The sequence below is a fragment of the Dendropsophus ebraccatus genome, unplaced genomic scaffold (assembly GCF_027789765.1).
Source record: "Dendropsophus ebraccatus isolate aDenEbr1 unplaced genomic scaffold, aDenEbr1.pat pat_scaffold_1151_ctg1, whole genome shotgun sequence".
Taxonomy (NCBI): domain Eukaryota; kingdom Metazoa; phylum Chordata; class Amphibia; order Anura; family Hylidae; genus Dendropsophus; species Dendropsophus ebraccatus.
The window spans coordinates 28,108-52,433 of record NW_027208568.1 but is presented as its reverse complement, the minus strand read 5'-3'; the positions used below and the strand labels follow the sequence as shown (position 1 = coordinate 52,433).

The following is a 24,326-nucleotide window of genomic DNA, read 5'->3' as shown; positions in this document are numbered from 1 at the left end:
CATTCATTACTTTGCAGGATGCTGGACTCGTATTTCCTGTTTGACAAGTTAGTTTTGGCTGGACAACCCCTTTAATTGGTCATTTACAGGTGTTTTAAGCAATTTCTTTTTAGCTGGAGGGCCCTGTATAACCTTTTAGCACGTCACTACTACATTCTACCTGGTCTGAAACAGAAAAACATAAAGATATATATTTTGAGCTATTTTTCAAAAATGTAATAAACATTGTTCTTCTATTTTTTTTTTATAAGGTTCTGTCACAGTCAAAGTTTCCAAAATGGAAGAAATGCCTCTGTGTCCTGAACATCCACCAAATTTAAGTATGTGGCATCTATTTTTTTTATGATCATTAACAAATGTATATAGAAATAAGCAAGTGATAATTTGAGCAATCTGGGAAAACAAGACAGCATGTTCACAGCTCTCTTATAAAAAGTGCCTGAAAAGTCCCAGCACAGTGTATAAGGGCCCTTTTAAACAGAAAGATTATCTGACAGAGATTTGAAGCCAAAGCAAGGAATGGAATTGAAAAGAGAAGAAATCTCAGGCTTTCCTTTATGACCTGTTCCTGGTTTTGGCTTCAAATCTTTGGCAAATAATCTGTCAGATAATCTTTCTGTGTAAAAAGGCCCTCACACAGTGATTTTTAACTACATGACTAAGGGCCCTTTTACACGGAAACAGAAATCAGGTCATAAAGGAAAGCCTGAGATTTCTCCTCTTTTCAAATCCATTCCTGGTTTTGGCTTCAAATCTTTGGCAGATAATCTGTCAGATAATCTTTCCGTGTAAACGGGCCCTAATAAACACTGCAAAAAGAAAAAACTTTATCAGTGACAGCTACTTTGCCTAGTAGTGAGGCAAAGTACTAGACAAGTAAACGCCAGTAAAATAATAATATATATATTTTTTTCAAATCAATGGTCCCATAAAGTTGTAAGATTTGTAAATTAATTCTATTTAAAAATCTCAAGTCTTCCAGTAATTATCAGCTACTGTATGTCCTGCAGGAAGTTGTGTATTCTTATCAGTCTGACATGGTGCTCTCTGCTGCCACCTTTATCCATGTGAAGAAGTGTACAGAGCAGTAGCAAATCCTCATAGAAATCCTCTTCTGCTCTGGACAGTTCCTGACAGCTGATAGTTACTGAGAGACTTGAGATTTTTAAATAGAAGTAATTTACAAATCTGTAAAACTTTCTGGTACCAGTTGATTTGAAAAAAATTAAAGGTGCGTTTCTATGTACAGGGTCCGCAGCAGATTTGATGCTGTGTTCAGTCATTTAGTTACATTGATATCTGCAGCATCAAATCTGCACGATCAAATCTACTGCAGATCCTGTACGTCGTGAACGCAACAACCCTGAAACAGTCATTTAGCTGGTCTGCTACATTCTGGTGAAACAAGAGAGCAAGAACTTTTACTCTTAGCAGAGAGGTTCGTTACATATCCTTTTCACCATAAATTCCCAGAGAAGTTTTTGTACCTATAAGGCCTACTTACTGAATTTGAAAATCGTAAATTTGATTGGAGTAAAAAAAATAAAACGCAAAACTGTGTGCTTTGACCAGCAGTGGGAGCAGTGGGAGCTCCAGCCGTCCCTCGAGCTGGCCCCCCTCTGCCGTGTCATTAGCTGCTCAGCCGTGATTGGCTGAGCAGTTATGCTCAGCCAATTGCGGCTGAGCAGCTGATGATGCGGCAGAGGGGGGCGGCAGAAGGGAAGGCTGGAGCGGTCCGGCCCGCCTCCCGAAGATGACGTCTTCAACCCATATATACTGTGTGCCTGTTTAAGCAGTTTACACACTGTGTGCCTGTGTAAGCAGTATATACACTGTGTGACTGTGTAATCAGTATATACACTGTGTGTATGAGTGTCTGTATGTATGTGTATATGTGCCTGAATGTTTGTCTGTGCTTGTGTTTGTATGTGTACATATGTGACTGTATGCACTGTATGTGTGTGTATGTGCCATTCCTCTTTGCAAACAAAAGCACTGTATTTCCATCACTTGTCACACCTATCACCGGTCCTGCATGTACAGCATTTCAAGCTACATTGTGACTTATATAAAAGACTTTATATAGTGGACTATATTATATTTTATCTATATAATAAAATGAAAGTCTGTCTGTCTGTCTGTCCCGTATAGACTTCCAAACGCCTGAACAGTTTGACCCCAAATTTGGCACATAGATACATTGGGTACCCAGGAAAGTTATTGCGAAGGTCCCATCCCCGCCACATGTACAGGAGGGGAGGGGGGGGGAAGAGCGGCGCCCAATAGAGATGAATGGGAAAATCTCCACACTGCAAACACAGGTGATATAATTAGCTGCATGTCTCCAGCAGTAAACGGCAGTTGGGAGCCTTAGCAACCAATAGGATTACTGCTTTAATTTTCACGGGGAGCAATGGTTGCTAAGGCAGCTGCCTCACAACATCCACAGTAATAACTGGTAGACCCCCCTACTCCATCTATACAGTACATGTATACAGGACCCCCTACTCCATCTATACAGTACATGTATACAGGACCCCCTACTCCATCTATACAGTACATGTATACAGGACCCCCTACTCCATCTATACAGTACATGTATATACAGGGCACTACAGGTATACAGGACCATCTACTCCGTCTATAAAGTACATGTATACAGGACCCCCTACTCCATCTATACAGTACATTTATACAGGACCCCTACTCCATCTATACAGTATATGAATTACAGAACCCCCTACTCCATCTATACAGTACATGTATACAGGACCCCTACTCCATCTATACAGTACATGTATACAGGACCCCCTACTCCATCTATACAGTACATGTATACAGGACCCCCTACTCCATCTATACAGTACATGTATACAGGACATTATTACCAGCTGATGCTGCCCTAAGCACTATACCTGAAGGTGCCCCATCCTCACTCACCAATTAGCATCAGGATAGGTAGCTAATAGCTCCAGACGTCACATTTAACACCGCCACACCAGGCCTGACCAATACCGCCATACTGTGACTGGATAACACTGTCATACCACACCTGACCAATACCCCCATACTGTGACTGGATAACACTGTCATACCAGACCTAACCAATACCGCCATACTGTGACTGGATAAAACTGTCATACCAGACCTAACCAATACCGCCACACTGTGACTGGGTAACACTGCCATACCAGACCTGACCAATACCACCATACTGTGACTGGATAACACTGTCATACCAGACCTGACCAATACCGCCACACTGTGACTGGGTAACACTGCCATACGAGACCTGACCAATACCGCCATACTGTGACTGGATAACACCGCTATACCAGAACTGACCAATACTGCCATACCCCCCTCGAAAAGACACCAGATTTTTCTGGCAAGTCTGAACAGGAGGGTACTGCCCCTCTTCAAGGTGCTACCCTACGCACCAGACCATAGGTGCCTAATGGTAAATACGACCCTGCAGGTATACAGGACACTACAGGTATACAGGACCCCAAAACTATACACTACAGGTGTGCGGGACCTCCACCAACTATATACTACAGGTATACAGGACCCCAAACTTTACACTACAGGTATACAGGACCCCAAACTATACACTACAGGTATACAGGACCCCCGAACTATATACTACAGGTATACAAGACCTCCACCAATTATACACTACAGGTATCCAGGACCCTCAAACTATAAACTACAGGTATACACGACCTCCAACAACTATACATTACATGTATACAGCACCAACTATATACTACAGGTATACAGGACCCCTGAACTATACAGTGCAGGTATACAGGACCTTCACCAACTATACACTGCAGGTATACAGGACCTCCCTCAACTATACACTACAGGTATACAGCCCCCCCCCAACTACACACTACAGGTATACAGGATCCCCCCAACTATACACTACAGATATGCGAGACCCCTAAAAACTATACACTGTAGGTATACAGAACCCCTCCAACTATGCACTACAGGTATACACTAATTCCACTGATTAACTCAGATGAAACAATACCTTTAGCTTGGCCTCCTGGGCACCGTAGAACAAATCTAATTAACACACTGACATTTTATACCCGGGCAGCGCCGGGTACATTTTCTAGTTCTTACTAATTGTAGCTACAGTATCTGACTGCATTATCAATAAATTATGATACATTTTCACTCTTACATTTACCAGCTATTCCCCTTTGCGGTAATTTCTAATTACAGGTTAACTAATGAATAAAATTGTATATTTTTACATTTATAGTATATTTTCATTTTAGTTTTGCTATTGTAAACAAAAATATCAAAATTAAAATGAAAATATTCTATATAAAGTAAATGTAAACTAAAAGGAGGAGCGCAATTGCATGCATTAGACAGGATCCCATTATTGTAAAACCCGAATGTCTTTTTAATTTATACTTATTTAAAGGAGAACTCCAGATAGAGGTTAAAAAAATGAAACTTCTGCAGAAGCATAAAGCATTACTTACCTATCTATTGCATTTTTGAAACTACCAAAAATCACAGTTCTACAGGTTCCAGAATGCAATACTTTCCCTCAGCTGTTCATCACAGTCCTCCACCCTGCCCATTCCCCGCCCCAAACTGTTGCATTACATCTAGGCTGTGTTCACACATTGCAGTTTCATGTGTTACTGAATTATTTGCAGTAATTTATGATTTTATTGTGGTCCCACCCACCCACACAACACACTGTATTCTCTACCTATAACACGACACAGCACACTGTATTCTCTCCCTGTAACACCACACAGCACACTGTATTCTCTCCCTGTAACACCACACAGCACACTGTATTCTCTCCCTGTAACACCACACAGCACACTGTATTCTCTACCTGTAACACCACACAGCACACTGTATTCTCTACCTGTAACACCACACAGCACGCTGTATTCTCTACCAGTAACACCACACAGCACACTGTATTCTCTACCTGTAACACCACACAGCACACTGTATTCTCTACCTGTAATACCACACAGCACACTGTATTCTCTCCCTGTAACACCACACAGCACCCTGTATTCTCTACCTGTAACACCACACAGCACACTGTATTCTCTCCCTGTAACACCACACAGCACCCTGTATTCTCTACCAGTAACACCACACAGCACACTGTATTCTCTACCTGTAACACCACACAGCACACTGTATTCTCTACCTGTAACACCACACAGCACGCTGTATTCTCTACCTGTAACACCACACTGTATTCTCTACCTGTAACACCACGCTGTAATCTCTACCTGTAACACCACACAGCACGCTGTAATCTCTACCTGTAACACCACACAGCACACGGTATTCTCTACCTGTAACGCTGATATTGGAATAAAGTAAAGAACTTTTTGAATTTTTTTTTCTCTTTTCATTTCCATGCACATATTATGATCAAGCATCTGTCATCTTTGAAGTTGAGCCTCACAATAAGGCTTTGATCCTCTCTGCCGTTTACCATCATTTACTTGTGTTACTGCATCATTTTTGTGAATACACTGCAGTACTGCAATGACACTCCAACATGTGTGAACACAGCCCTTATTTCACTGCAGACTTGTGCACAATTAGAGAAATCAATGCAACACCTGATTCTGGCTGGTCAGAGATGGTGAATCACTCAGGGGATTGGGTGATCCAGCCAAGCCTCCTGTGAGATCACGCCCTGCCCTCTGTCTGCATCATCAGCCTGATCTCAGCAACACACACAATGTGAGACAGAGGCATGGAAGATTTGTCTCCTAAGGTGGGAGAGCAGAAGGAGCAGGAGACAATGTGGATTTGCACAGAGGCCATTTTTCTTCACTTCCTGGATTTCTATCAGCTACCAGTGTGGCAGAACCATACAGATACAGTAATACATTGTATAGACACATATATTTAACTTTTAATGTACTTTTAATAGAAAACAAGTTTTTCTTATCCAGAGTTCCCCTTTAACCCCTTAACGACATCGGGTGTAAGTATACGCCCCCGCAGGGTGGGCTTTAACGCAAACGGGCGTATACTTACGCCCGATGTTTCCCCGATCGCTGTGTGTTCACACACAGCGGTCGGGGAAGATGGCCTGCTATAATGTATAGCAGGCCATCTCTGCTCGTCGGCATGGGGGGTGATTAACCCCTCCCGTGCCGACGATCGCTGCTATATGCTGATCTATAAAGATCAGCATATAGCAGCTGAAAACAGCTTTCCGGGTCATCGGTGACCCGGTGACCCGGAAAGCAATGGCGATTGGTGCTGTCCGAGACAGCACCAATCGCCATTAGAGTCCCCACCAAAGATGGCGCCGATGCCACCCCCACGATTGCCGTGATAGGCCGGCCAGTTTTGTCGCGTTCTGCACCCCTCAGCTAGGTAGCTAAGGGGTACAGAACAGGTGTGTGTGGTGCAGGTGTACCATACTCACCTGATCTGGGCGTCCGGAGCGACGATCTGCGGTCCGCGCCGTCCTCGCGTCTTCTTCGGGTTACTTCCGGGTTCGGTCGTCCAGCGTCGGAAATCTTCGTAATCACTCGGGTCCTCGTGTTCGGCGGGCCTTGGTAATCTCTGGCAGCGTCGCTCTACCGCCCCCTAGCGGCTGATCAGTGAATATCATTCACTGATCAGTTGCTTTGGGTTAAAAAGATTTATTTTTATTTTTTTTCCAATTTTTTTTTTCTTTTTTTGCGCCCTAACGCCGCTGAGTGCTGATCAGCATCGCCCGTAAGTGCGCCACTGATCAGCAACTCCTCCTTTTTGGCGTAGGGGCTTTTTTCCCCCCTATATCCTACCGCCACTGTCTGCTGATAAGTGCCGCACATAAGTGTGGCATTTAGCAGCAGCTCCTTTCTTGGCAAAGGGATATTTTTTCTTACTGTCAAAAAAACACGTAAAAAACACTACACTACACTACATGAAATAAAGTTTACACTACCCCACTACACATTTACATACCCCATATACCAATCCCCATATAAAGATGGCCCCCAAGGTGTTTTCAGTGTCGGACGCATACGCTATTATTGCCTCCGACACCGAAACAGCCAGTGAGGATGAATGGGGGGATCCTTCTTTCCTCCATTCATCCTCATCATCCTCATCATCCAGTGACGTGTCTGGGGGTAGTGTAGCGTACGCTGCCCCCCAGACACGTCTTTTCCGCCAGTACCGTCCCAATAAGAGATCACGGTATGGCTTGAAATTTTACACACTCTGTGAGAGTACCTCAGGGTAAACTTACAGATCCAGGGTACGTGCACACTGCGGAATGGCGAAGGATAACCCTTTGTGCATTCCGCAGCTGGCACCCGCCGGCGGACTGATGGAGGCGAGCGTCTCCCCCGTGTCATAGACTCCATTCTATGCACGGGCGGATTCCGTCGTCCGTCCAAAGAATGAACACATTGGACAGAGGGCAGAATCCGCCCGTGCATATAATGGAGTGTGACACGAGCGGAGACGCGCGCCTCCATCAGTCCGCCGGCGGGTGCCACCTGCGGAATGCACAAAGGGTTATCCTTCGCCATTCCGCAGTGTGCACGTACCCTTAGAGTGTATGAAGGAAGGGACACCAAAATCCAGCCCCCAGATCAAGGTTCCCGAACGATCTCCCCACTAACTTGGAGGATGGGGGGGGGGCCCCATCCTCCAAGTTAGCGGGGAGATCGTTCGGGAACTGATCTTCCCACTGCTAGATAAAGGTTACCACCTGTACAGGGATAACTTTTATACCAGCGCCCCCTCTTCCGGTCCCTCGCTGCCTGAGCTACTGTAGCTTGCGGCACGATCCGTAAATAACAGAAGTAGTAATAAAGCCCTAATATTTAGCAGCCATGGAGCGGACCCAGCGCTTCTGGATATGAAGGACCCCGTATCGCACCAGGACAACATTTTCCAGGTGATGTCCCCCACACTGGAAAACAGGAGACCCCAGAAGAAGTGCAGAGTGTGGTGTAACAGGGGGATCAGGAAGGACACCATTTTCCAGTGTGACACCTGTCCTGATCGCCCCAGCCTCTGCAGACTGGATCGCTTCAAAGCGTACCTCACGTCATTGGAGTTCTACATTTTCTAAATTCTGTCCCTTATTCCTATTTCAGGGGTCACGTTGATCCAGGGATTATTCTGATCGCCATTATGGAGTCGGGAAGGAATTTTTCCCCTGTGATGAGGCTACTGTCGTCTGCCTTATGAGGGTTTTTTTTTTGCCTTCCTCTGGATCAACACAGGTTGAATTTGATGGACACCTGTCATTTTCAACCTTATAAACTAATAATTGGCCTAATACCCCCAAATAAATTAGAATGGTCCCTTTTCCCCAGCTAAATAGGTATGGCCGCCATTCCCATTAGAGGATGCCATGATGCAATTATAAACCCTCTGTGATGCCAGGGCAGTAGAAACCCCCCACAAGTGACCCCATTCTGGAAACTACACCCCATAAGAAATCTAACGAGGGGGGCAGTGGGGATATGGCCCTCTGGTGACGGGCACATTTGGGCCGTGAAAATGAAAAAATTGTATTTTTTATTTTCATGGCACATGTTCCACTTATGTGCCTGTTACCAGTGGGGTCCATATGCTCACTGTACCCCTTGTTGGATTCCTTATGGGGTGTAGTTTCCAGAATGGGGTCACTTGTGGGGGGTTTCTACTGTCCTGGCAGCACAGGAGCTTTGTAATTGCGACATGGCCTCCATCCTCCATTCAAGCCTCTAAATGGCACTCTGTCCCTTTGGTGGCTTGCCCTCTGCCCATATGGCACATTATATCCACATGTGGGGTATTTTCGTACTCAGGGGAAATTACCCTACACGTTTGTTGTTCACTTTCTTTTTTAACCCCTTGTGGAAAAAGAAAAAATCAAGGCTAGACCAACATTTAGTGTAAAAAATGTTTAATTTTTACACTAAATCATTGATCTTGTCTTGATTTTTTCATTTTCACAAAGGGTTAAAAGATAAAAAAACCACTAAATGTGTAGAGCAATTTCCCCTGAGTATGGAAATACCCGACATGTGGACATAAAGCGCCATGCGGGTGTAGGGTAAGCCTCCAAAGGGGAGGAGCGCCATTTGGCTTTTTGAGGCTGGATTTGGCTGGAATGGATGTCGAGGGGCCATGTTGCATTTAAAAGGCCCCTGTGTTGCCAAGACAGTTGAATCCCCCCACAAGTGACCCCATTATGGAAACTACACCCCTTAGGGAATGTAACAAGGGGTGCAGTGAGCATATGGACCCCACTGGTGACGGGCACAAATGTGGAACAATATTGCGTGAAAATGAAATATTACATTTTTTACACTATAATGTTGGTCTAGCCTTAAATTTTTCATTTTCACAAGAGGTTAAAAGAGAAAAAAACACACAAAATGTGTAGAGCAATTCCCCCTGAGTCCGTAAATACCCCACATGTGGACATAAAGCGCCATGTGGGCGCAGGGCAAACCTCCGAAGGGAAGGAGCGCCATTTGGATTTTGAAGGCTGGATTTGGCCAGAATGGATGATGAACGCCATGTCGCATTTACAGAGCCCTTGTGCTGCCAAGACAGTGAAAAAACCCCACAAGTGACCCCATTCTGGAAACTACACGCCTCAAGGAATCTAACAAGGGGTGCAGTGAGGATATGGACCCCTTGATGATGGCCACATTTGTGCCGTGAAAGTGAAAAAATTAAATTTTTCCCTTTCACGTCACAGTGTTCCACATTTGTGCCCGTCACCAGTGGGGTCCATATGCTCACTGAACCCCTTGTTAGATTCCTTGAGGGGTGTAGTTTCCAGAATGGGGTCACTTGTGGGGGGTTTCCAGTGTTTTGGCAGCACGAGGGCTCTGTGAATGCGACGTGGCCCTTGAAATCCATTCCAGTAAAATCCAGCTTGCAAAGGCCAATTGGCGCTCCTTCCCTTTGGAGGCTCGTCCTGCGCCCGCTTGGCACTTTATGTCCACATGTGGGGTATTTCCGTACTGGGGAGAAACTGCGCTACATGTTTGGTGTTTTTTTTTTTCCTTAATCCCCTTGTAAAAATGAAAAATGTATGCTAGAACAACATTTTAGTGTAAAAAATTGAATTTTTCCTTTTTTACACCACATTGTTCTGAAAATCTGCGAAGCACCTGTGGGGTCCAAATGCTCACCGCACCCCTTGTTACTTTTCTTGAGGGTTGCAGTTTTCTAAATGGTGTCCCTTTAGGGGTGTTTTTTAGGTTTTGGCACCCCAGAGCCTCTAACAACCTGAAGTGATACAGTCAAAAATTACAAAAAAAAAACGGAGGCGTTGAAATTCACTAGGCGCTCCCTTATATCTGAGGCTTGTGGTTGCGTCAAATAGCGCAATAGGGCCACATATGGGGTATTTCTATAAACTGCAGAAACGGGGCAATCAATATTGGGGTGCATTTCTCTGCTAATAGGTTTATCATTATGAAAGATATTGGATTACAATAAAATCTCTGCACAGAAAATAAAAATTTTCAAATTTCTTACACACTTCGCTTTTATTTCTGTGACTCCCCTAAAGGGTTAAAAAACTTTCTGGATGTGCTTTTGCTGAGTTTGGGGGGTGCAGTTTCTGAAATGGGGTGCTTTGTGGGGCTTTCTAACATACAGGCCCCTCAAATACACTTTGAACCTGAACAGGTCCCTAAAAATATCTGATTTTGAAATTTTACTGAAAATTTGGAAAATTGCTGCTAATGTTTTAAGCTTCCTATTGTCTAAAAAAAATGAAATATAGTTTAATAAATGCCGCCAGCATAAAGTAGACATGTTGCTAATACTATTTAATATATAATTTATGTGGCATAACCATTTTCTGTATAAGCAGAAAGGTTTCAAAGTTTGAAAGATGCATTTTTTCACAATTTTTCACGTTTTTTTAGTGTTTTTCATAAAGATTCGTTATGAGTATCGACTCCATTTTACCAGAAAAGCCGGATAGGTAAAAGCATCCCGAAGTTATTAATAAATAAAGTGACACTGGTCATATTCATAAAATTTGTCTCTGTCCTTAAGGCCATTTCAGGCTCTGTCCTTAAGGGGTTAATACAGCATATTTTCATTTTAACTTTTCTATTTTTTGTTTAAAAAATAATAATGATAATTAAAACGGATTTGGAAACAAATTTTGCAAAGTTTGCTTCAAGGCGAAGCTAATTTAGCAAAATTTGCTGCGAATCCTGCTTCGCTCATCTCTACACAGGAGTGAGGATCTTCTATAGGGTCATTGGTGCCCTTAAAGTAGACTGGCTCTGCTAGAATGACAAGCCAGTACATGCCACCACTTTATTGCTGTCTGGTCGGATACTCAGAGATGGTGATCAGACAGTATTCATGAATCTCAGTGACTTAGAACTTCACACGACTACTGTGATTGTTTAAGTCCTGTGATTTAAATTAAGTTGTGGCCATCTGAACATCAAAAAGTGTGTTTTGTGCCTTCATTTTATAGTCTGTGTTGATTGTTGTTGGAAATGTTTCAAGAAGAGGGGTCCACCTAATAACAAAAAGTCCATCCCATAACCAAAAGCTTTGGCTCTGCAATCTCTGCCAGCAGTACTGAAATGACACTGAGCAATGGACACTGCAGTCAATCACCGACCTCAGTGATCACATGCACTTTCTGTTTTTTTATTGCCACATGTTAAGGCTATGGGTATGTCACTAGGGATGCCTCAAGTGACTCAAGTAGCCACAGCACTGTGCCAAGGTGAGCAGATGGGTCACATTTGCAGTCAAAGCAATCTTTGTCCCATTTACTGCCCTCGGTTAGTAAAGTTTTTTTATTTTTTTTATTTCACCAACTTACAGCAGGTCCTTTCATAGTTGAAGAAAAGAATGTTTCTATTAAGGATATTATGTCAGTAAATTCACATCTGCAAGAAGGAGGAAAAGGAAAGCCTGAGAATTGCAAAGCACGACAGAAAATTGCCATCATTATTCCTTTCCGTAACCGTGAACCACATCTATCAATTTGGTTGTATTATATGCTCCCATTTCTTCAAAAGCAACAAGCAGATTTTGGCATATATGTTTTGGAGCAGGTAAGATTGAGTCACAACCTGTTATTTTAATTATGTTTTTGTGTTTTTAATTTTACTTTTTGGATTGTAAGAAGGCGCAAGGCACCGTCATAGATGGGAGATATGTCTCACCAAGGATCCTGGTCTTGGTGAGGTGAAAGACTATGATTGCTGGTGTCAGCGGCAATAGGCCACTGGCACATGTTTAAAATTTAGTATTGCTGCAATGCAGCTTAGTCCGAGACGGTCTTTCACGGGAGCATGGCTGCTAGAGATGAGCGAACTAGCCAAGGTTCGGGTTCGTATGAACCTAAACTCTCGACTTCTGATTCCCGCTGTCTGCCCGCTCCGTGGAGAGGGTGGATACAGCCTGAGGACCGCCTGGAAAACTGGGATACAGCGATAGCCATAGGCTGTATCTAAGTTTTCCAGGCGGTCCTCAGGCTGCATCCACCCTCTCCACGGAGCGGGCAGACAGCGGGAATCAGAAGCCGACAATTCAGGTTCATACGAACCCGAACCTTGGCCGGTTCGCTCATCTCTATTGGGTGCTCCCACATTCCAGGTCCAGGTTTTAGTGTGGGCTATGTAAGCCTGGGAGAATCAGCTGAGAGTGGGTGGGTGTGCCTCCAGTCTCAGAGTTTGCTGCTGTGGAGAAGGAGCTGTGTGTGGCTATTCTAAAGCCAAAGGAGACTTCCAGGAGCTGTTTGGTGTCTGACAGCACCTATCAGAGTGAGAGCTCTATGTAAACCAATTGACTGTTTTGCATAACTGCCAATGACTGTTCCATACCTGGGTGTTGGCTGAAGAAAGCTGTATGATTTGTTTTCTGTTGTGGACAATAAACCACTTATTTTTCTTTAACCCCTAGACAACCCTGGGCGTACCTGTACATCCTGGCGTCACTAGGGGAGCAATGAACCGGTTCCAGGTGCTGCTTGTATTAGCGGGCACGGTCCGATTGCCGTGTCTGCTAATTAAGTATTCAGATGAATCTGTCAAAGTTGACAGCTGCATCTGAATACTAGATTTCCCCACTCCCTGGTGTCTAGTGGGGGGATCGCACTCTACTGCTTTTGGCTGCAGCAGCCGAAAGCAATAGAATGCCTATCTCTTCGATCTATGCACTATAACTATACTGCATAGATCTCAATGAGAGATCAGTGTAGTTATACTAGAAGTCTACTAGAGGGACTTCTAGTATAAGTGTAAAAAAAAAAAAGTGTTATTATTAATTAAAAAAAAAAACTCCCCTAATAAAAGTTTGAATCACCCTCCTTTTCCCATGTTATAAATAAAAATAAATAAACATGTTTTATATCGCTGCGTTTGTAATCGCCCAAATTATTAATTTATAACATTCCTGATCTCACACGGTAAACCGTGTAAGCGCAAAAAAATCCCAAAGTGCAAAATTGCGCATTTTTGGTCGCATCAAATCCAGAAAAATTGTCATAAAAAGTGATTAAAAAGTCGCAAATGCGCAAAGTACTGACAGAAAGTACACTTTATGGTGCAAAAAATTACATCTCAGACAGCCCCATAGACCAAAGGATAAAAGCGTTATAAGCCTGGGAATGGAACGATTTTAAGGAACATATATTTGTTAACAATGGTTTGAATTTTTTAAAAGCCATCAGATACAATAAAAGTTATACATGTTACATATCGTTGTAATCGTAATATAACGATATATTGAGGAACAGATATAACAAGACAGTTTTACCCCCGGGTGAACGCCGTAAAAACAAACAAAAAAAAAAACAAATTAAAAAAATGTTGTTTTTTTTCAATTTCACCACACATTTAATTTTTTTTCTGCTTTTGCAGTGTACTTTATGCATAAATTCAGCCAGAATCAAAAAATACGGGCTCATGTGGGTTTCTAGGTGAAAAAATGCACCTGCTATGGCCTTTTAAGCACAAGGAGGAAAAACCAAAAATGGAAAAGTTGAAATTGGCCCGATCCTCTAAGGGTTAAACCTGCTGCTGGTCTCATATTAAAAAAAAAAAAAAAGCTTTTGAAACTGTTCCCCACAGGATGTTATAAATTATCCACTATACAATACACACGTTATACTATGCAATTCACGTTAATTTTTTTTTACAGGAAGCGGTGGAAATTTATCAAGGGCTTTGTGCCTATTTTTCGGTGAATAATTAGATTTTTTACCCATTTTTTCTATGTTCTATGTTCTAAGTTCTATTTTTGAAGCAGTATTTGACAGGTAAATATTTTTTTGATTTTTTTTAATCTGCCTGTATTGAGTATTCACCCAACAGTTAGCATAATCCGGGATTAGCACCAAATGTATCATTTGCAACTTTGAGAATTTGCACCTTTTTGTGTGACTTTTAAAACGCATGATTTGCAACTTTTTAAAAAGTCGCACAAACAGGTGCAGGCTTACAGTTTGTCAGTACCAGGTGAATGTGCTTGCAAAATGTTAGCATTTTTGCTACTTTTTACTTAGATACATTCATTATGGCAGTGATACATTTTAACCCCTTCGGGACCAGGCTAATTTTTGTTTTTGCGTTTTCGTTTTTTCCTCCTTGTGCTTAAAAGGCCATAGCACTTGCATTTTTCCACCTAGAAACCCACATGAGCCCTTATTTTTTGCGTCACTAATTGTACTTTGCAATGACAGGCTGAATTTTTGCATAAAGTATACTACGAAACCAGAAAAAAAATTCAAAGTGTGGTGAAATTGAAAAAAAAAAACGCATTTTTTTTATTTGGGGGGGAATGTGTTTTTACGCCATTCGCCCTGGGGTAAAACTGACTTGTTATACATGTTCCTCAAGTCGTTATGATTAAAACGATATATAACATGTATAACTTTTATTGTATCTGATGGCCTGTAAAAAATTCAAACCATTGTTAACAAATATACGTTCCTTAAAATCGCTCCATTCCCAGGCTTATAGCGCTTTTATCCTTTGGTCTATGGGGCTGTGTCAGATGTCATTTTTTGCGCCATGATGTGTTCTTTCTATAGGTACCTTGATGGCGCATATACGACTTTTTGATCGCTTTTTATTACATTTTTTCTGGATTTGATGCGACCAAAAATGCGCAATTTTGCACTTTGGGATTTTTTTCCGCTGAAGCCGTTTACCGTGTGAGATCAGGAATGTGATTAATTAATAGTTCGGGGGATTACGCACGCGGCGATAGCAAACATGTTTATTTATTTATTTGTTTACTTTTATTTATAACCTGGGAAAAGGGGGGTGATTCAGACTTTTATTAGGGGAGGGGGCTTTTTACTTATAACAACACTTTTTTTTTTTTTTTTTTACACATATACTAGAAGCCCCCCTGGGGGACTTCTAGTATATATACTTTGATCTCTCATTGAGATCTTTGCTGTATAGATATACAGCAAAGATCAATGAGATCGGCACTCGTTTGCTTTTGGCTGCTGCAGCTGAATACAAACGAGTGCCGAGTCGGGGACGGCGCCATCTTGGACGAGTCCCCGGCCGGCATCAGACAGGGAGATCGCTTCTCCGGGACAACGTCCCGGAGGAGCGATCTCCGCCACTAGACAGCAGGGAAGTGCTGCAGCCGGTAATCGGATGCAGCTGTCATGTTTGACAGCTGCATCTGATTACTGTATTAGCGGGCACGGCGATCGGACCGTGCCCGCTAATACCCGGCGGTCGCCGCACGGCCCCGTTCTGAACGACACAAGATATTGGAACAAAATATACACCAATCTTCATTATAGAACACTAAAAACTGTGAGCATAAATATCTAAAAATTCACCTTTATTGGTAAAATGCAATGCAAAAACATACATTTAGGCTACAAACCCACTTGGCGGGTCTGCAGCGAGTCCCCTTGCTGCGTATTTGCAGCGAGACTTGCTGCAGATCCCGGCCCTATACTTTTAATGGCAGACAAACACGCAGCAGGGATGTACATCCCTGCTGCGAGTTTGTCTGCAGCCCGCCCCATTAACCCCGCCGGAGCTGATACTTTACCTGATCCCAGCTCCGGCGGTTCCCGATGTCTTCAGCAAGCCAGAGCGGGGACCAGGTGAAGTATATGCTCCAGCCAGCCGCCTGCAGCCCCGGCCGCCCGATCGCCCCCCTGCAGCACCAATCGCTTGCACGCCCCCCCCCCCCCCCCCGCAGCACCGATCGCTTGCACGGCCCCCCCAATCGCCCCCCCACAGCCCGTCCGCTCGATCGCCCCCTGGCAGCACCGATCGCCCCCCTGCAGCCCCCATCGGGCGGCCGGGGCTGCAGGGGGGCGTGCGAGCGATCGGTGCTGCGGGGGGGGCGAGCGATCGGTGCTGCGGGGGGGCGATCGGGCGGCCGGGGCTGCAGGGGGGGGGGGGGCCATCGGTGCTGCGGGGGGCCGATCGGGCGGCCGGGGATGCTGGCGGCTGGCTGGAGCATATACTTCACCTGGTCCCCGCTCCGGCTTGCTGAAGACATCGGGAACCGCCGGGGGGGTTAATGGGGTGGGCTGCAGACAAACTCGCAGCAGGGATGTACATCCCTGCTGCGTGTTTGTCTGCCATTAAAAGTATAGGGCCAGGATCTGCAACGAGTCTCGCTGCAAATACGCAGCAAGGGGACTCGCTGCAGACCCGCCAAGTGGGTTTGTAGCCTAAAAAGAGGAATCAAGCTAAAACTAAAATACAACAAAACAGGATATAGTCACAAACCGAGGGTGACAATAGTAGCCATATATTGCCAAAGTTATGAAACCACAAAACTTTCCTAGTACTGCCGATAGATGGATAAAGGGATACCAATAGTATATACTATGACACTTATTGGGTCAAAATAATTCACTGCTATCTAAGCCAAATAGCTCAGATCATCCAATTTCTACCTATCCTTGTGCACGGTTTCTATGTCTCAAAGAAGTGCAAAAGCAGACTCACCCATCTAGTTGTAGACATCCTGATGCGAACCCCGATGCACGTTTTGCTGTTTATAGCTTTATCAAGGCGCATTTGTTGTATTTTAGGATTATCTTGATTCCTCTTTTTAATGTATGTTTGCATTGCATTTTACCAATAAAAGTGAATTTTTGGATATTTATGCTCACAGTTTTTAGTGTTCTATGTTTTAAGTGAGTTTTTATCTTGATCTTAGGTAAGAGATACGATATATTTATATGGTGATAGGTTGGGTAATTTTACCTGCCATCGCATCGTTGATTGAAGCTTCTTTGTGTCATACCAATCTTCATTAGAGTAGTCACAAACATTAGACTCCTACGTAAATGTCCCCCAGTGTGTCAACAGAAAATTACTTATTGTTTAACCCCTTCAGGACCGCGGATGTAACTGTACGTCCTTTTTGTTTGTTGTTCCCGTTCAAGGGATACAGTTACGTCCTGGGATGAAACAGGCGCAGGAGCTGCGACCGTGCCATTCCGCGATTGGTCCCAGCTCAGTGAAAGCTGAGCACCCACCGCGACCTGCGCCGATTTTTTTTTTGCACTCTGGACAAACTGCTCTTCATGTTTTTCTCTTTTAAACCCGTTTGAAAATGAAAAATTTACGGCTAGGCCACTGTTTAAGTGTAAAAAATAAAATTTTTACACAACATCATTGATCTAGTCTTGACATTTTTTCATTTGCGCAAGGGGTTAAAAGAGAAAAAACAAAACGTGTAGAGCAATTTTCATTGAGTACGGAAATACCCCATAACTGTTCCAATAGGCCAAATAGTAATAGAAAATGGATAGAGATATTTTTATATAAATACAGAAAAAAAAACAGAAAAAAGGCACAGGTTAGTGGCAACACAAATCAAATTTCTTCAGATATAGTACATCTGTGTAAGTCTCTTACACCACTCACAATCACTTGTATCAGTGGACAGCTGCCCAATACCATACACAGTGTAATGTTAGCCAACTACAGCCCAAATGTTTCTATCAAAAATGGGTACAAAAGAAATTAAGATAAGATATATCGCCATGTGAGCAGCCAGATAGGCTGCCAGACTACATGAATCTGCTCACCATAGCAGGGGCACAGTAAGAGGCTCAGTTTAGACATATGTCTTATCTTATTTTTTTTTTTTAACAGCATTAAATGCTGTTAAAAATAGCTCAGGCAATATGACAACCCCCATAACAATGTAACATAGTTAATAAAGTTGAAAAAAGACAACCAAGTTCAACCCACAGAAACCCCACTGTGCTGACCCGGAGGAAGGCAAAAACCTCCATGTGGCAGATGTCAATTGCCCCGTCACAGGAAAATAAATTCTTTCCCGACTTCAAAATTCTTTCCAGAATAATCCCTGGATTAACATATCACCAGAAATCTATTGGCCATAATTTGTAATGTTATATTTTTTAAGAAAAGAATCTGGACCTCCGTTGAACATATTTAATGAATCAGCCAAAATCATGTTGCAGGGAGTTCCATAGTATCACTGCTCTTACAGTAAAGAATCTGTGTCTGTGCTGGTGGTGAAATCCTTTTTCCTTTAGCCAAAGAGGATGCCCCTGTCAGGTTGAGAAAGAAGGACACAAGACAGGTGAAGCCCTGCTCTGGTACCTGCCCTGCTTTCCCTGCCTGCTTACCACTATCTGCACTAGACAACAGCGAATAACTTGGTGATGGTCCCTAACCTGGAAGAGTGCAACACACAGAGACAGACAGAACAAACACAATAAGGTCGAAGTGATCTAGCTGGGTTGGTAACACTGTGGGATAAGGCTGTATCGCAGGCAAAGAGGACACATAGGGGAGTACATTTATGGAGGCTGGAGTCCCAGCCCCAGGCTACATACTTCAAGCTTACTGGCAGTGTCATCTGCCAGTCAGTAATTCACAATATCTGGCACCTGTGCTGCTCAGCCAAGGGGCAGTGAAGCAAGATCAAGGACGCTGGCGCCGTGCCTCTAGCAACCATCAGGAGGAGACAGCCCCTTGTCATGATTACAGACCTATTTGTAAAAAGATCACTGTAAAGATCTCTGTACTGTCCATTTATATATTTGTACATTGTGAAAAAGACGTCTTTTTTCTAAACTAAATAGCCCCAATATTAACAACCTGTCTTGGTACTTTAACCCACCAATTTCCTTAATGACTTTGATTGCCCTCCTCTGTACCTGCTCCAGTTCAGCTGTGTTCTTCCTATATACCGGTGCCCAAAGCTGTACACTGTATTCAATATGTGGTCTGACCAGTGATTTATAAAGAGGCAAAACTATGTTCTCATCTTCAGCATCTATGCCTCTTTTGATGCATCCCATGATTTTATTAGCCTTAGCAGCCGCTGTCTGGCACTGATCACTTAAAGCGACTCTGTACCCACAATCTGACCCCCACAAACCACTTGTACCTTCGGATAGCTGCTTTTAATCCAAGATCTGTCCTGGGGTCTGTTCGGCAGGTAATGCAGTTATTGTCCTAAAAAACAACTTTTAAACTTGCAGCCCCGTGCCCAAGCGGAGTATCTGTGCCCTAACTTTGCACCACCCATTAGTCCCTCCTCCCCACCCTCTTCATCATTAGGAATGCCACTTTAACATTTTCTCCTGTCTGAACATTGCACAGGTCCCTTAACGATCCAGCCCATGTTCAGTATTCACACAGCTGATGAATAGGAGACAATCTGCCTGGAGCATTCCTAATGATGAGAGGGTGTGCCAGCCTAATGCATAGACATTTTAAGCCCCGGCCGTTGGGCACAAGGTTGCCAGTTTAAAAGTAGTTTTTTAGGACAATAACTGCATCACCTGCCGAACGGACCCCAGGACAGATCTTGGATTAAAAGCAGCTATCTGAGGGTACAAGCGGTTGGGGGGGGGGGGGGTCAGATTGTGGCTACAGAGTCGCTTTAAGTTGAGCTTACAGTCCACCAATACCCCAGTTTTTCCCAGTGTTTTATTATTTAGCACACAACTGTTCCAATACTGGGCCCTGTGGTATACCACTAGTAACTGTGACCCAATCTCAGTATGTTCTATTAATGATCCACCTCTGTTTTCTATCACTTACCCATTTATATATATTTTCCCTAGTCCCAGCATCCTCATTTTATGGACCAACCTTACATGTGGCACTGTATCAAATGCCTTCAAAAAGTTCAGATATACAACGCCCACAGCCTCCTCCAGGTCCAGTAGTTAACCGACCGGGACCGATCTCTCATAAACCCATGCTGGTGCTGTGTTATAAGAATATTTTCATTAAAGTGACACTGTCACCCCCTTTGTTCATTTTGACATCTCTACACAGGTGTAAAGGGTAAATTTAGTGTTTTTCATACCTTATTTCATATCATATGTCATGGTGCTTGTTCAAGTAAAAAGTGTCCTTTTATCAACTGCAGATTGTATTAAGTGGGCGTGGCCTCGAGGCATTAGCGCCACATAACCCCGCCCACAACGGCACAGTTGGCCCCCGCCCCCTCGCCGGCCATTGGAACAGGCTGGCCGAAAGGTCTAGACCCCACCCCCTTTACGTTGGACAACCAATGGGCGTCAAGGGGGCGGGGCTAAGTGGCGCTAATGCCGCGAGGCCACGCCCACTTAATACAATCGGCAGTTGATAAAAGGACACTTTTTACTTGAACAAGCACCACGACGTATGATATGAAATAAGGTATGAAAAACACTAAATTTACCCTTTACACCTGTGTAGAGATGTCAGAATGCACAAAGGGGGTGACAGTGTCACTTTAAGATACTCCGGTATAAGGGTCCATTTACACAGAAACATTTCCTGACAGATTATCTACCAAAGATTTGAAGCCAAAGCCAGGAATGGATTTGAAAAGAGGAGAAATCTCAGGCTTTTCTTTAAGACCTGATCTTTGTTTATAGTCTGTTTCTGGCTTTGGCTTCAAATCTTTGGCAGATAATCTGTCAGATAATCTTTCTGTCTAAATGGATCCTTACATATTTTACAAAACCCTCAAATACTTTACCAACAATAGATGTTAGACTTAAAGGGGTAGTCCACCCAAAAAATTTTTCTTTCAAATCAACTGGTGCCATAAAGTGCCAGAGATTTGTAATTCACTTCTATTAAAAAATCTTAAGTCTTCCAGTACTTATCAGCTGCTGTGTGTCCAGCAGGAAGTGGTGTTTTCTTTCCAGTCTGACACAGTGCTCTCTACTGCCACCTCTGTCCATGTCAGGAACTGTCCAGAGCAGTAGCAAATCCCCATAGAAAACCTCTGTTGCTCTCTAGACTGGAAATAATACAACTTCCTTTTGGGCATACAGCAGCTGATAAGTACTGGAAGGCTTGAGATTTTTTAATAGAAGTAAATTACAAATCTCTGGCACTTCATGGCAGCAGTTGATTTGAAAGAAAATTTTTTTGGGTGGACTACCCCTTTAACCCTTTAAGGACGTGGCCCATTTTCGTTTTTACGTTTTCGGTTTTTCCTCCTTGTGTTTAAAAGGTCATAGCACTTGCATTTTTCCACCTAGAAACCCACATGACCCCTTATTTTTTGCGTCACTAATTGTACTTTGCAATTACAGGCTGAATTTTTGCATAAAGTACACTGCGAAACCAGAAAAAAATTCAAAGTGTGGTGAAATTGAAAAAAAAAAACGCATTTCTTTTATTTGGGGGAAATGTGTTTTTACGCCATTCGCCCTGGGGTAAAACTGACTTGTTATACATGTTCCTCAAGTTGTTACGATTAAAACGATATATAACATGTATAACTTATATTGTATCTGATGGCCTGTAAAAAATTCAAACCGTTGTTAACCAATATACGTTCCTTAAAATCGCTCCATTCCCAGGCTTATAGCGCTTTTATCCTTTCGTCTATGGGGCTGTGCGAGGTGTCATTTTTTGCGCCATGATGTGATCTTTCTATCGGTACCTTGATTGCCCATATACGTCTTTTTGAACGCTTTTTATTACATTTTTTCTGGATTTGATGCGACCAAAAATGCGCAATTTTGCACTTTGGGATTTTTTTGCGCTGACGCCGTTTACCGTACGAGATCAGGAATGTGATTAATTAATAGTTCGGGCGATTACGCACGCGGCGATACCAAACATGTTTATTTATTTATTTATTTGTTTACTTTTATTTAAAACCTGGGAAAAGGGGGGTGATTCAGACTTTTATTAGGGGAGGGGGCTTTTTACTATTAACAACACTTTATTTTATTTTTTTACACATATACTAGAAGCCCCCCTGGGGGACTTCTAGTATATACACTTGGATCTCTCATTGAGATCTCTGCAGCATAGATATGCTGCAGAGATCCATGAGATCGGCACTCGTTTGCTTTCGGCTGCTGCAGCCGAAAACGAACGAGTGCCGAGCCGAGGACGGCGCCATCTTGGACGCGTCCCCGGCCGGCATCAGTAACGGAGATCGCTCCTCCGGGACAAGGTCCCGGAGGAGCGATCTCCCCCACTAGACCCCAGGGAAACGTTGCCTCCGGTAATCGGAGGCAGCTGTCAACTTTGACAGCTGCCTCCGATTAGCTAATTAGCGGGCACGGCGATCAGACCGTGCCCGCTAATAGCAGCGGTCCTGGGCTACTCGCGGCACCCGGGATCGCGGCACTTCAAAGCGGGGCCGCCGCGCGGCCCCGCTTTGAAGTGCAAGTGCGGACATATGACGTACCGGTACGTCATATGTCCTTAAGAGGTTAAAGGCCTATAGTTTCCAAGATCAGTTTTTGATCCCTTCTTGAATATTGGTACCACATTAGCTATGCGCCAGTTTTGTGGATCAATCCCTTTCATTATAGAATCTTTAAAGTATCACTGTTGTTCTAACTTTAAAAATCTAAATCAACAGTAGATGTGATATAAAGCAAGTTTGCAATTTACATTCATTATATATTTTTTTTTAGTTATCATGGAAAACACAGCACTTTCTGTTTTCTGACTTTTTCCCTCAAAATACAGGAAACAGTCAGAAACAAGGAAGTCCTGTGTTTCCTGTGTGATAAATTAATAGTTCGGGCGATTATGCAAGCGGCCATGCAAAACATGTTTGTTTATTTATTTATTTTTTATTTATAACATGGGAAAAGGGGGGTGGTATTAGGGGAGGTTTTTTTTTTATTAAAGCGCAACTATAATTTAAGTGACCAAAAAATTAAGTTCCACAAATAAAAAGCCCATGTGTTACCCTTTAAAAAGAGCTCTAACTTATGTGGATATCTTGTGCGGTTGCTGAGATATCCCCAGTTGTTTGGCTCAAACAAATAAATTAATTTTTCTCCTGGCTGACAGAAAGTGGGCGTGGCCTCCCTCTCTCTTACACCACAGCTAGCTCCACTATGAATCAGTGGGCTGCTGGTGGGGTATCAGTTGATGGAAGGGCGATGATGGGCGATCTGTGATGACAACTAGCTGGGATGACTTCTTTATATACTCCAGGGTTCTCCAACCTATGCCTCTCCATAACTACAGCTCTCAGCATGCCCTGCTAGCCTTCATATGGCAGGACATGATGGGAATTGTAGTAACACTGGTATAGTCAGGCACTATGACTGACAGTTCCACAAGACAAGCAGGGATGTGTATATATCACTACAAAGATGGCTGCATAGTGATAGCTGGAGAATAATGGCTGCACACATGTAGTGGTAGCGGTATGATGGTGGGGTCAGGGCAACCTTACACCAGACTCAGGGTCGTAGCTAGGGGTTCAGCCTAGAGGGAGGAAGCGAGTGAGTCTGAGCGAGAACCTCAGCAGGCGACTACCTTCTATTACATATCTGTGAGCAGCACAAGGATGATAGGGTGACCTCCATTATAAAAAAAATGTGTGTAGAGGTTCACCGGCACTACTTCTATATGGAAACACAGGAAATCAACCTGGGCGTGCTGGGGACTGTAGCCGATACACCTGGGGGTGCTCCTTATAACGCACGTAGATTCACGTAAAATACTGAATGAGTAGTAAAAAAGATAAGGGCACTCACCCGGTTACGGTGTATAATCTTCAAGCTTTATTTCATATTATTAGTGCGATAAAACATCCGATCACGCACTCAGTCGGAGCAGACGCCAAACCAACACTGCTATGTCATGATGGCCATTTCGCGCACATGCGCGCTTCCTCGGATGACGCTCCTCCCGCAGGTCTCAGGTGATATACCTGTAGTGACATGCTGGGAGTGGGCGTTTACAAAAAGAGTGTGTATATACAAAACTGCGTTAAAAACATACATAGTTGAAATACCAAAGCGATACTTTCAAATAAACATGCCTAATTCTATTTTATTATTTAAGCCTGCCTTGCCCTGTGCTCCCGTAGCTAATATAAGTCGTGCTTCTATTTTCAGG

General features: G+C 43.5%; 1 pseudogene; it reads left to right on the top strand.

Moving 5' to 3' along the window:
* Positions 1-274: 274 nt before the first annotated feature.
* The window catches only part of LOC138774956 (beta-1,4-galactosyltransferase 1-like), a 48,384-nt pseudogene continuing 24,332 nt past the window's right edge, over positions 275-24,326 (top strand).